This window comes from Acinonyx jubatus, chromosome C1, assembly GCF_027475565.1.
Source record: "Acinonyx jubatus isolate Ajub_Pintada_27869175 chromosome C1, VMU_Ajub_asm_v1.0, whole genome shotgun sequence".
Classification (NCBI taxonomy): Eukaryota; Metazoa; Chordata; class Mammalia; order Carnivora; family Felidae; genus Acinonyx; species Acinonyx jubatus.
The window spans coordinates 101057312-101070783 of record NC_069381.1 but is presented as its reverse complement, the minus strand read 5'-3'; the positions used below and the strand labels follow the sequence as shown (position 1 = coordinate 101070783).

General features: G+C 41.5%; 1 long non-coding RNA gene across 3 annotated transcripts in view; it reads right to left on the bottom strand.

Moving 5' to 3' along the window:
• LOC106978509 (uncharacterized) overlaps positions 1-13472 on the bottom strand; it is a 62382-nt gene that overhangs the window by 39604 nt on the left and 9306 nt on the right. The window lies entirely within an intron of this gene.

The following is a 13472-nucleotide window of genomic DNA, read 5'->3' as shown; positions in this document are numbered from 1 at the left end:
CATGACATAAAAGATAAGCTAAAATTATACTCTGTTTAAGTTTTAGATTAGCATATTTTGGCTCAAAATTTGCTATAAATTTTAGAACTTTCTATTGTGTCACGGTGACCCAGATGGAAGACTTTTTTGATTCGTAAAGACTATCAATCTCATACGTCCAAATATATTTCATATGCAGTTCAACAAATGAAAATTAGGTGTTCTTAATGGGTTTAGGGGTGAATGAGCCAATGAGAACAAGCCCCTTTTTACATGACAGCTTCAGGGAGATGGGCCAGTCAGGGACAGGGAGTGCTGAAGGGTGGAGAAAGGAGCAGTTAAGAAGGCTGGAGCCTAGAGACACTCCATATCTTGTTTGTTGAGATGATGTTCTGAGACCCAAATCCATCCTGTTCACTTATTCTCTAACAACAAGCCAAGCAACTGAACACAGTCCACGCTTAGCTAAGTCAAAGCGCAAGGGGTTACTGGCATCACAGGCCTCCCCCGCCCATCTGGAGCATGAGAGTGTCAGCGAAGGAAGGGAAGGGCGGTGCCACCACTTTGTGTCCCCCGAACTAATAAACACACCTCTTTTTCTCTTCTAAAGGCTTGTCAGAAAGGAGGTGCAACTCAGTTGAAACATCTCCAAACTCCTGTGGCTGGTTTACAAGCCACTCTGTAAAATTATGGCCCTGGCACCAATTTATTAGCTATGTTTCACAGTAAAAAGAAACTCAGGATCACTGCTTATTATGAGAATGTGGTCAAAGTGAGAATTTGGAATTAGATAATTAAGGAATTAGATAATTTATGTATTTGAGCTTAATTCTAGATAATGCATTATTTCTTAGGAATAGGCTAATAAAACATTAAACTTTAAAATTAAAAAATAAAATATCTCATAAATTAAATTTAAATAATTTTTTAAAATATTTATTTATTTTAAAAATTTTTTTTAACATTTATTTATTTTTGAGACAGAGAGAGAGCATGAATGGGGGAGGGTCAGAGAGAGAGGGAGACACAGAATCTGAAACAGGCTCCAGGCTCTGAACTGTCAGCACCGAGCCCGATGCGGGGCTTGAACTCACAGACCGCGAGATCATGACCTGAGCTGAAGTCGGACGCTTAACTGACTGAGCCACCCAGGCGCCCCAAAATCTTTATTTATTTTTAAGAGAGAGACACACACACAGTGCGAGCAGGGGAGGAACAGAGAAAGAGGGAGACAGAGGATCCGAAGTGGGCTCTGCACTGACAACAGTGAGCTGAGCCCAGTGTGGGGCTTGAACTCAGAACCATGAGATCATGACCTGAGTTGAAGTTGGATGCTTAACTGACCCAGCCTCCCACAGCCCCTTGTTTTCTAATAAAAACAAAACAAAACAAAACACCTCTGGGTATATTATAGTAAAATCATATCACACACACACAAAGATATTTTCTAAGAGACTTGAAGGCTATAGTCTTACCAAGTTAAAAATAAAAGAATATGAAGGCTAAGAGAAACCACTGTGTTTTTGTTTTTGTTATTGTTGTTTTGTCAGTAGAAATTGACTCTGTTGCTAGGATCCTGAATTTTAAATTACAGAAATCAGTATTATACTGATGAATCAGAAATGTCAGCGCATATTCTACTCAGATATAAAAGATATAAAAAGAGATATAAAAATTATGAAAGGAACATGGAAAATCTGATAGAGCTCTGTGTATTTTGTTGGGCTAATAAATACAGAACTAGTTATTTAAGGTGGATAAAACCTTTGTGGTCTCTCAAGCTTCTAATGTTTTCAAAATGTATTTATCTTATCACTTAAAAGCTTATAGTAATAATAATTTAAGTTCTGGTTGTTTTCCTTAAATAAAGGAATAAACATTTGAGGACACAATTCTGTCCCTCTACAGCAGGAAGAACCCATCATTTTACCGTGTGAATAATTTAACCAGAATTATTGCCCACCATTCAGAGAGTGGTTTATAGAACCTTTGAGTCAACTTGTGCTTTATGGTGCACTAAGCTCTTGACACTCACCTCTATAAACTGGAGACAGATTTGTTATTTGTATTACCAAATATTGACAGCAAACTTTAAAAAAGGGAACCTCCCTTATAGCATTACAGAATATTAGAGCAAAAGAGAACTGAAAGATGATCTTGAGTAAGCCACCATTTTATAGATGAGGAAACTGAAGCACAGAATGACTTGTGATGTCCCACTGAGCTGGGGCACAGTCTGGCCCAGGGCTCAGTTCCCTGGACTCTCAGACCCATGCTGCAGTACCAACACCATGAAGCCTCTCTTGTATCACTTGGCGAATGAGTGTGTTAGGCGCTGGAAAGATAAAAATGAAACAGATACCAAGGAGCTCAAAATGTAATAGGGGGGAGAAAGCATTATACTGCACTCTGTACATTGTTGCTAGAATGATCTTTCTAAAAATACAAATTGGAACATTTTGTCTGTCCTTGCAGTGGCTCCTCTTTGCCTATAAGGAAAATCCTCTTTTTTGTTCTCCAACCTCTTGTCTAACTGCATCTACACTGATTTTCAAAATCAGCCATAGAGGACCAATGACTTTTCCCTAAACATGACATGCTGTTTCATCCTGCCAGGCCTTTGCTCATGCTATCCTCTGCCTGCAAAGCCCTTCTCTAATCACCCTCCAGGAGGGTTTTCTCCTTTATAACCTATCTCCTTAGGTCACTCTCCTCCAATCTCCAATCTCACAGGTAGAATTGGCCATTCTCCTTTGTGCATGGTCCACTGTGGGCTGCCCATGCTTCTCCTACAGCAACTGTGCTACTTTGTAACATTGACTTCTTCAAAATAAATAATGTATTTGCTACTTACACTTGTGTCTTTCCCTGCTAATTGAAGACAAGCTCTTGATGGTGGGACCATCTTCTTCATACCTTTAGAACACAGCTCAGCATCTGGCTCATAAAACCTCCATTGAATGAACCGCCATAGAGGGCCTTGCAAAGTACCATGGCAATGCAATGGAAGGAGCAGAGGGGACTTGGAGGAGTCATCCCAGGAGATAAAGCCTGGGTGCCAAGTCTTAGATGATCAGCACCCCATCAAGGCAGAGGGCAGGGGTTGGTTCATACCTCATGGCAAGAATAGAATGCACAAAGGTACAGAGGCCTGAGAAATGATGGAAAAGGTGGCACATTTGATACATGGTGGGGTTTTTTTTGTTGTTGTTGTTAAACTAGATGAGTCTACAAAAGTCAGTCAGGACCTGTGTGTGAAAGTCCTGGTAATCCATTCAAAGAAAGGAATTTTGATTGTACTGCAAGGGGCTAGAGAAGGAAGAGCCGTGAAGGGCAACATTCCAGAGTATGAATGATTGGATTGGCCTGTCAAGAGAAAGGGCAGTGCAGCAACTGAGGAGAGGTGGCTCTGGAAAGGGTAGGACTGGCATCTCTGAGTCCAGGTATGACATTGTTGACCTGAGGGCTCAGAGAACTGAGCCTGGTCCTGGTGAGAAGTGAGAAGGCCTGAAGCAAGACAGTGAAGATGGAGACAAAGACAATGATTGGGCAAACACAGCAGTGTTGGAACGGTGAGTGGGGACTAGTTGAAGATGAAGAATGAGGGAAAGGGGAGAGTCAAGGATACCTTCAAGCACTTATCTTGGATGTTGAAATGGATGGCAGTGTTCTGATACGGAATGCAGGAAGAAGAGGTTTTTGGAAAATAACATGAAGTTGAGTTTGTGAGATGCTTACATGAAGATGTTGAGAAAGCATTTGGAATCATGAGTCTTAATATTTAGGAAAGACTCTAGTCATGAGGATATCTAGTTGATAACAGAGTCCATAGGAGAGGATGAGATCATGTGGAGATCATGAGAGTGAGGGGAGAAGGTCTTGGATGAGGCCCTTGGGAAAAGGAGGAGAGAGAGAGAAGGTGATTTTAAGGACTGAACTGGAAGACCAAGAAGTAGGAACAAATCCAATGTGGAGTCATGGAAGCCATAGACAGAGAGAGCTTATTCACAGGGAAGAAAGAGTCAGTGGTGTCAAAACCAAAGAAAGGATGAAGATAATGAGGATTGGAAAAGAGTCCTGGAAGAGCTGTAATAGAAGGCTGTAAACATACTCACTGGGGGCTGGAGGAAGTCCAGCCTAAGCCAGCATCAGCTTTGGCCCAGTGAATCAGACACAAAGGCTCCTTCTATTTCCTAGTCACATCCAGTTCATAAGCCTGAATTTGGCTTAAAGTAGGAATTATGCTAAATAGCTTCATCTATTTAGGGTTAGTGAAATTGAGGTGGTTGGGCCATTTCATTCAAGAACTTGAGAAGGAACTGAAGAGCTTTCACGTCAATTTTCTTCTTCATATGTATGAGTTGGGGTAGATTAAGGAGGTAGCTGATGAAAGAAGTAAAAAAAAAAAAAAGATGAAAAGGAAGGGGAAATAAGTATTTGCTCTTTAAAAAGGTGATGTGCCAAACAGTAGTAGTCCCAGATCTCTTTATTCACCTGCCTCTACATACTCTAGGGTCTATTTCTAGGAAAACTATCATAGTAATGCAATCTCCATATAATTTGTTCCAAATTCCTCAAAGTTGTTTTACTAAGGGATTTAGTAAGTGTAGGGATATGAAGTGTGGTCAACAGGGAGTCTTGAAATTGAGAGTACAGAAATCAAAAGGAAGTGCTTGGACATTTTCAGAGAAAATTAAGAATGCTATGACATACAAGCGCATCATCAGTGGACTCATGTGACCAAGCAGGGTATAGATAAGCTTGGGTATTGTGGAATTCGCACAAGGAGTCACATGGGGCATGACCTGTGCACTGGTCATGTACAGGAAGACCAGGTATCAGACTGCAACAGTTTAGAAGTTCTTAAGAGACAATCCCCCACCCCCCAAAATGAAAAAATAAACAATCCCCCCCAACAACCCACAGATAGTTTGAAAAGCACTATTTTAGATCACAGCCCATTTGTAAGACTTCTCATACTTAGTTGGGATAAGCTAGTTGACAGCTTGAGCACACACCAAGAAGTTTAGATATAAAGTGAAAGGAAATTAGAAGTCATTGTAGAAGATGTGAATTGCTGCTGGAAATGTCCAAAGTTACCTTCTAAAAAGACCTTCTAGATTAAATGTAGGCTAGTTTATTTTTTACACCATTGTGTTCATTACAATATCCCCAAGGTCTGTAACAGTCCCTGGCATGTGGTAGGCATTAAGCGTCTCTGTTAAATATTGAATTCGTTGTTCTAATGACAACGTACAAAATGGATTGAGGAGGAGAAAGACTAGCATGAGAAAACGTGGCTAGGAGAATTAAAAAAAAAATTTTTTTTAACATTTATTCACTTTTGAGAGACAGAGAGAGGCAGAGAATGAGGAGGGGAGGTGGGGAAAGAGTGAGACACAGAATCAGAAGCAGGCTCCAGGCTCTGAGCTGTTTGTTAGCACAGAGCCCGACGCAGGGCTCAAATGTACAAACTGTAAGACCATGACCTGAGCTGAAGTCAGACGCTCAACCAACTGAGCCACCCAGGTGCCTCAGGAGAATTTGAAGACAGTCTAAATATAGGTTGGTGGAGTAATCAGCCTATTGGACACAGGAATAAAGAAAACATAAATCTAAGAGATATTGGGAGGGTCCTCCAGCTTTTCTCATCTCAGGAGGCAGCACGGCCATCCACTAAGGTCCAATTCAAAAATATGGGGTTATTATTGACTCTTCCATTTGTTTTTGTCCCCAGTATTCTGTCATTCTCTGAGTCTTAAATACCTCTTTTTTTTTTAAAAAAAAAAAGTTAATTTATTTATTTTGAGAGACAGAGAGAGAGAGAGAGAGAGACAGAGAGAATCCCAAGCAAGCTCTGCACTGTCAGCACAGAGCTTGACTTGGGGCTCAAACCCACAAACTGTGAGCTCATGACCTGAGCAGAAAGCAAGAGTTGGATGCTTAACTGACTGAGCCACCCAGGCACCACCTTGAATCTCTCTTTATTCTGACTTCTATTCATGCTGCTTTAGTCTGAGTTGTGGCACTTTTCCCAGGACATTTGCAATAGCTTCCTCAATAGTCACCCTGTCCCAGGCTCTTCCCCGTTCAACCTTTCTTTCAAAATGGAAAATCTGGTGTTTTTACTTTTTTGTTTAAAACGCTTGAATGGCTCCTGATTTACCTTCTAAGCTTAAGCACTACCTAAGCTCCATGATAGGGCAGTCCCTTACAAGGCTCTATATCATCTAGCACTTGCCTCACACTCCAGCCTTCTCTTCTGTTCCTTACCTGATGATCCTTGAACCTAAGCAACACTAAACTACTTGCAACCCCTGCCCTTAAGGGTGTGCCTGCTGGTTTGTGCCTCTGTGCCTTTGCTCATGCTATTCCATTTGCCTGGAATGCTCTAAACCCCTACATCCTGCTTACTGCCCCATCTGTGGCAGTGTCCTTTCACTGTTGGAATGATTACCACAAACTCAGTGGCTTAAAAATGACACAAATTTATTATCTTACTTTTTTAGAAATCAAAAGTCTGAAATGAGTCTTGCAGAGCTAAAACCCCATAAGAGCTGTATATCTATTGGAGGTTCTAGGAAAGAATCTGTTCTTTGCTTTTTCGAGGTTCTAGAGGCTGCCCATAGTTTTTGGCTGATAGCCATGTCATTCCTCTGCTCGCATTGTCACATCTTCTCTGGCTCGGACACTCCTGCCTCCCTTTTATATAAGGACACTTGTGATTACTTCAAGTCTACCTAGATAATCTGTAATCTTTCCATCTTCCCCGAATTTAATCACAACTGCAAAGTCCCTGTCACTAAGCAAGGTAACATCTTCACAGGTTTGGGACATTGGGCATCTTTGGGGAGCCGTTATTCTTTCTGCCTACCACACCATCCACCTCTAGTTGATTTCTTAAAGCTCAGCTGTCACTTTTTCTTGGAAGGCATTCTCTGCTAATCCTTCCACTTAGAGCCAGTCGCTCTCTATTTTGTATATACACGCTACCAGCACTGCATGGATTAGCTTGTATTGCATATATGAATTTTTTGAACATGTCTACACTGTTTCTACTATACTTTGAGCTGTTGAGGGAGTAGCTTATTTATCTTTGTATCAATAGCACTTAGCACAGTGCATGACATATAATAAATATGAGCTATGTTTGTTTTGTAAAAACGAATGTGCCAGGCATTGTGATGGCCTGGCCCCCACTTTCGCACCTACTTCTTCTCACGTCACATGGAGTTTCTAATTAACCGCTCTTGCGGTTAATACCATGCCTTTCCCATCCCCATCTCTCTATCTGTCATGCCCTTCTTTCAACTTTTGTTTTATGAATGCTTATTCATTCTTCAAGGCACAAATAAAAAAAAATTCCCCTCTGTGATACCTTTTGTGATCTCTTTAAGACAAAACTAATGTCTCCTCAGTTGGGTTGCTGAAATATTTTGTAAATATCTGTATTTCATATCTCACATTGTGATTTGCTTGGTTATATACACATCTGCTCCCCCACAAGAGTGTGCAAGGGCCCTTTCTTGTTTATACCAGTGCAAGGTGCATCACAAGGGTCCATTACTGTTTATTAAATGAAATTGCATGTGAGCAAATGAGCATGGAGGGGATGAGCAAGGGAGGCAATAGGAAGGAACCAGAGGTAAAGGATGCCCTCGAGAAAAGGTAAGGAGGAAGGAGGAGACTGAGAAGACACTTGTAAAGAGTGTTCTGAAGACTTAAGGAAGCAGAGTGTGATGAAGACTGGAGTCAGAATGACTGTTCTCTAATTAAAGAGGACAGTATGAGCAACAGCACCAAATACCACTGAGAAGCTGACCTGGGAAATCAATGAGAAAGGCTGTTGGACTTGACCTTTAAGAGATCTTAAGGGCTTCAGTAGGCACAGCTTGAAGAGGGCTCAGTCAGGGCCCTGGGTCTGCTCCTGCATTTAGGTCAGGAGAGGAAGCATCTCCAGAAGATAAAGGATGAAAAGGAAAACCAGACTTATTATCCAATCACCCTGTCTGAATGTCTGAGGGCATGAACACCACAGCACAATTCCAAGTCAGGTTGAAAAGCTTGGTTCTTTCATCTGATACAGAGGGTTCAAAGTACCGGGAGATGCCAGTGGTTCTCAAGGAATACAGGGACCAACTTGACACATTCCCTACAATAACCAGAGATTTTCATCAACAGGGCACAGTCAGCTTGGCAGTCTAAGGACATTTTAGAATTCAAGGCAAATGTCTAGTCTGGCTACAGACCTGAGAGGAATTTCTCTTCCATGGAGATTTTCTGGGTACTGCGATTTCTCCTTGTGAAGCATTCTCTGACCCAATGGACCAATATTCTCCATGCCTCTGCCTGCCTTGAATCATGTTCTCTTATCTTCCACCTAAACTGCCTTTTCCAACCTATGTCCTCTTTGGCTAACCTTTATGGCCAGCTGTCTGTCCTGATCCAGGCGAAGATTAATTTAGACAAACTCTTATGCCTGTCATCTTCCTGGATTTTTTTTTTTTTCCAAATTGATTTCATTTAGCATTTAGTTCTGTGATCTACTTCTGTTGTGTCCTAAATCAATCTACTCTGGTCTGACAGTTTTTGCATTCTCAACAGGAGTAAGAATGGTTTTTAGGGGATGAGAAACAGTTTTTTAAATTTATAAATTATAGCTGTAAACACAGAACATAAACTGATAAAACAATATGTCTCTGGTATCAAAATGTCATAGAGGAGGACAATTTAAAAATGTCTGAAAAGGCTCCTTAGGAGGGCAATAATGAAAAAAAAATGTTCAGAAACACATGTTGGGTAACGAAGCTGAAATTCAAGCTACAAGAGAAACACAAGAGTGAATAGTGAGGAAACAGGCAGTCAAGGTTGGTTACTTGACTGAGTGGATTATGGAGAAGATTCCAACCCAGCAAACAAATTTTGAGCATTTATTATGTGCCATGAGTTCTGTGAAACCCTTCCACATTTGGTAGCAGAAAGCTTCTCCTTATTTGAGTCTCAACGTATGTTTCTTGCAGGAACAACAGCAACATTTGCCATTGAGACAGTAGTCTACTGACCTCCTCTCTGCTTCAGCACCTTTTATGCTAATCACACAGTTGGAGGTAACTCCTCATTCACATTTTGCAACATAAGAAAATGAAAAACACAGCCCAGTTTGTGTTTGTAGAAGCTCCTTTCATGGCAGCCTTTCAACGGGTTGGGCAATTTAAAAGATGCAATTGTAATCATGACTGACTCATTAAGATGCTTGAGGGAAATCTGAACATCCTTAACCTACTTTTGAAAAGAGAGGCAAGGAAAATACAGGATTGGGGATAATCCAAGGAAAACAATTTCAAGTCTTTGAACAATAGACAGACTCTAGACCCTCTTTAGCTGGGCTTGAATAGGCTAGGGCACAGAACAAAGTGTTGCTTAAAGGAAGCCCAGCAATCATTTGTGTCTACTTGCTCTTCTAGAGTATGACCTTTACTTGGTTGGTTGTTTTGGCTTTTAAAGTCCTCTTCTTTGTTCTCTCATAGCATTCATTAGGAATTTACCACTGAGTCTTTGCATTTTATCTTAGTCAGGTTGTCTATGCTGTGTACTCATCTTCTGTACTTGACTCCTGCGTTTTCCTTCTCTTCTGCTTTCCTTCTCTTATCATGAGTGTTGAAGCAGGGATGACACTGTTGGGGTGGAAAGCTGACGGGGTAAGATGGATGAGCCACAGTGTCCACTTAGGATCTAGAGCCAACTCTTGGCAGCTTATCCATGGTAAATCTTGTTTTCAGCTTCTTGTTGACTTTATCACCCACTTTGTGTGCTTAGCTCTCTGATGGATGTTATCATCAGCTCTGTTTATTCACAATGCCAAGAGCACCAGTTGAGCAGGGAAATATTCAGGAGAACCTACTCTTTAAGTGTCAAATTGACCAGCAAAAAAGAAACATCATTGTTTTATTGAATTTGGCATTGTTTTAAACACAAACAATCATTTACACTTTGTCAAATTAGTTGTGCCTGTAGTCATGGTCTTATTCCTCCTTTCTGGTCATACTTTGTTCTCCAGAGGGAAAAGAAGAAAGGAAGGAAAGATTTTTAAAACACAGCTTCGAGTGGGAGTCTGAACCACAGGTAAATGTGTGACTTTAGGGGTTAGGGAAGCATGTCTGCTTAGGTGCCTGCAACTGAAAAGGACAATTGACTATAAGGAGAATAGAAGCAAGAGACACTGGTGGGTAATTAGACAGCTTTTCCAGAACTGGGTCATTTTCACATCAGAGCCTCAATATATTTTTTGTTTCATAAGTTCTTGAAACATCCAACATACTCATTCAAACAATTCTTTTGATATAGTAGATATTTGTAGGCTGCCCTGAAAATCAGGACACCCTGAACTTAATCCCTACAGTGACATTGACTGACTCTATAACCTGCAGCCTTTTCATTTCTCCAAGATAGCATGAATAATGAAAAACATAGAGACTTTGGAATTATTACAACATGGGTTCATCTGCCCCCACCACTTATTCATCCTACCCCTACCACTTATTAGCTTGTTGACCTTGGATAAGTTGTTTAACTTCTTTGAGCCTCAGTATTTGTATTTGTGTGGCTTAACAGAGTTTTTTTGTTGTTTTTTTTTTAATTTGAGTGTAGTTGACATGCAATGTTACATCTTCATTTGTTAAATGGAGATAAAGACACCTACCTTGCAGGAATGCTGTGGGGATCTAACAGGGTCATGTATGCAAAATACCTAGCATGTGGAAGTCACTCATAGAGATATCTACACCCAGAGATGGGAAAAAGCTAGGTGACAAAAGGCCTGGGGGTTCTGAGCTCATTAGATGCTTTCTTAACATTATGGTATCGTGAGAGAATGAGAAGAATGCAGGCTGGTCACATAGAAATCCAGGCCTGTTTTATTTCTGGTTACCACAGCAATCAGAATATACAGGGGAAAGGTGAAGAGGGAGGGAGGGAGAAAGGGAGGAGGGTGAGAGAGAGTGAGAACAAGAGAAGAATGGAAAGGATGTGTTCTTCCCAAAGGTAGAGAACTCTAGCGACCTTCTGCAGTAGGCCAGGAATAAAAGGTAAATGGTTGCCTGCTGGTAGTATGCCCACCAAGCCAACCAACCGAAGGGTTTGCTGCTCAGTCTCCACAGATGTTGGTCCTTAGCTTTGGACAAGTCCTTTGGAGACTATTTTGCCAAAAGCAAGAAAGGCAGCTGCCTAACTGCCCAGTCCATGGAGGTGACAAACTGGTATGTCATCAAAGAAAGAGAGAGTCATGGAAAATAAAAGCCTGTGGTTCAACCTCTTAGAGAGTCAGGTGGCTGGGGGGTGGCACGTTTGACTCTTGCTCATTAACAAAGTTTGCCTTTGTGTCCACCTCCACTTTGCCTACCTACCCGCTGGGTAGTGGTTGGGTTCCACTGGGTAGGCAGTGAGTGCCTACTTAAATCACTAATCAAAATAATCACTGACTGTGGGCCACATACCCAACGTTCATTTAGCACATCTATATTGGATGTTTTATATGAGAATAACAAAAATAATAAATAGACTTTGACTACATACTCAAGAAGGTCCCAATAGCACAGTCATATGTTCAATTAATTGTTCAAAGGCCATTTTCACATCATATACTATGTGCATATACTATGCAGAAACCAGTGGTAGAGGGACTCAGGGAAAGGCACAACAAATCTGAAAAAGAGTTAAGAGGAGATGGCATTTGACCTAGGCCTTGAGCTAGGATTCCATAGACCAAGGGGACGATAGGGTGGAGGAGGGAAGGCAGCAAAGATATCCAAGGCAAAGGAAAGTGCATGTGCAGTGGTGAAGAGCACATAGCATGTCTGGAGACGGACTGGCCTATAGTTTGATGTTCTTGAAACATGGGCTGTGTAACACAGGGGCAGGTAGAGGAGGTAAATGTGGCCAGAATGCTAAGAGCTTTCTGCGTCAGCCTATGGAGTCTGGGTTCTAACTACCATAGGTAATGGGAGCCACTGGTGGGTTTTAAGTACAGAGTGATGGGATTATACTTCTATTTTGGACAGTCCTGTGGGTTGCAGTGTAGTGAATGTACAAAGGAAGGTGAGACTGAAAGCTGGGAGACCATTAAGAAGATCATCAATTGTGTCAAATGCTGAATATGGTCAAGGAGGATGAGGACTGAGATGAAGTTCATTGGATTTGGCACTTGAAGGTCTTTGGTGACCTCTAAAAGTAATTTCACTAAAATAATTTGAGCAGAAACCAAGTTACTAAGCCAGTGGTTCTCAAAGTGTGGTCTCCAGACCAAAGGCATCAGTATCACCTGGGAACTTGCTAGAAATGTAAATTACCCAGCCTCATCCCATACCCCACATCAAAACTCTGGGAGCGGGGCACCACAATTTGTATTTTCATGCCCTCTGGTGCACACCAAAGTTGGAGAACTACTGGCCTGAACAAATCTTTCTCCGTCTCTCCTCCAAGCGGGCTGCTTAGAGAACCAGGAACCAACTCTTCCAATAACTGAGCTGAAGCCCTATATACTTGTCAATATCATAGTTTCTCAGCCCTTTGCATAAGTCATTCCCTCTGTCAGTGGTAGGCTCTCCCCAACTCTCTCTCCAAATGTACACATAGATAGTTTCTACCTGGCAATATTGAATGCACTGTTCAAGGCCTAACTCAAAAGCCACCTTCCTAGGAAGTCTTTCCAATTTCCTCCAGGAAGCTCTTCTATGGATCCTGCTGCACATATTTCTACTATGGCATTTATTTTATTGTGTTATTTTGTTTGGTTTACTGTCTTCCCCACTAGCTAGAAGTTCCTCAGGAGCAGGGACTGCCTTGTTCATTTCTATTTCTCCATTGTTTTCACATAGGAGATGCTCAATAAATGTAGAAACAGAAAGCTATAATGGGTTGAGGAAGTAAGAATAGCAAGGGAGAAACTACTCTTTTAAGAGGTTTATGAGTGAAAGGAAAGAGAAATTTGTCTGAGCCAACAATAGAAAGTAATTGTGTGTGTGCACAAGCATGTGCATTAAGGCTGGAAGAAAAGTTTTGGCTGAGAGGATTAAGCCAGTAGAGGGCAAGAAATGAATGACAGTGACAGTGGGGGCAGATGGATAATGAATGGCAAGACTGTCTTGGAAAAGTCCAAAGAGGATGAAATTAATGGCCAATGCAGAAGGATTAGCAATGTAATATAGGAAAGACTTTTCTCTGAGATATAAGGGCAGGAAGGAAAGGTGGAAACATAAGAGCTAAGTTGTGAGGTTAAGGGAGAGAGGTTGGGGGAGCGCTTTGATGGTCTGCCAGTACAGAAACGGGGAAGGCTAGGGACAGTTCTACAGGGGAGGGGATATTTGAGCTAAGGGATATCTTTATTGAAGTGGGAAGTGAGGCCTTTTGCTGGGGAGGAAACAGGGAACAGAAAGAGGGAAAGAGGCCTGAGGAGACTGGTAAAGGCCTGCCCATGTCTTAGAGGTGGGGCGTGGGGT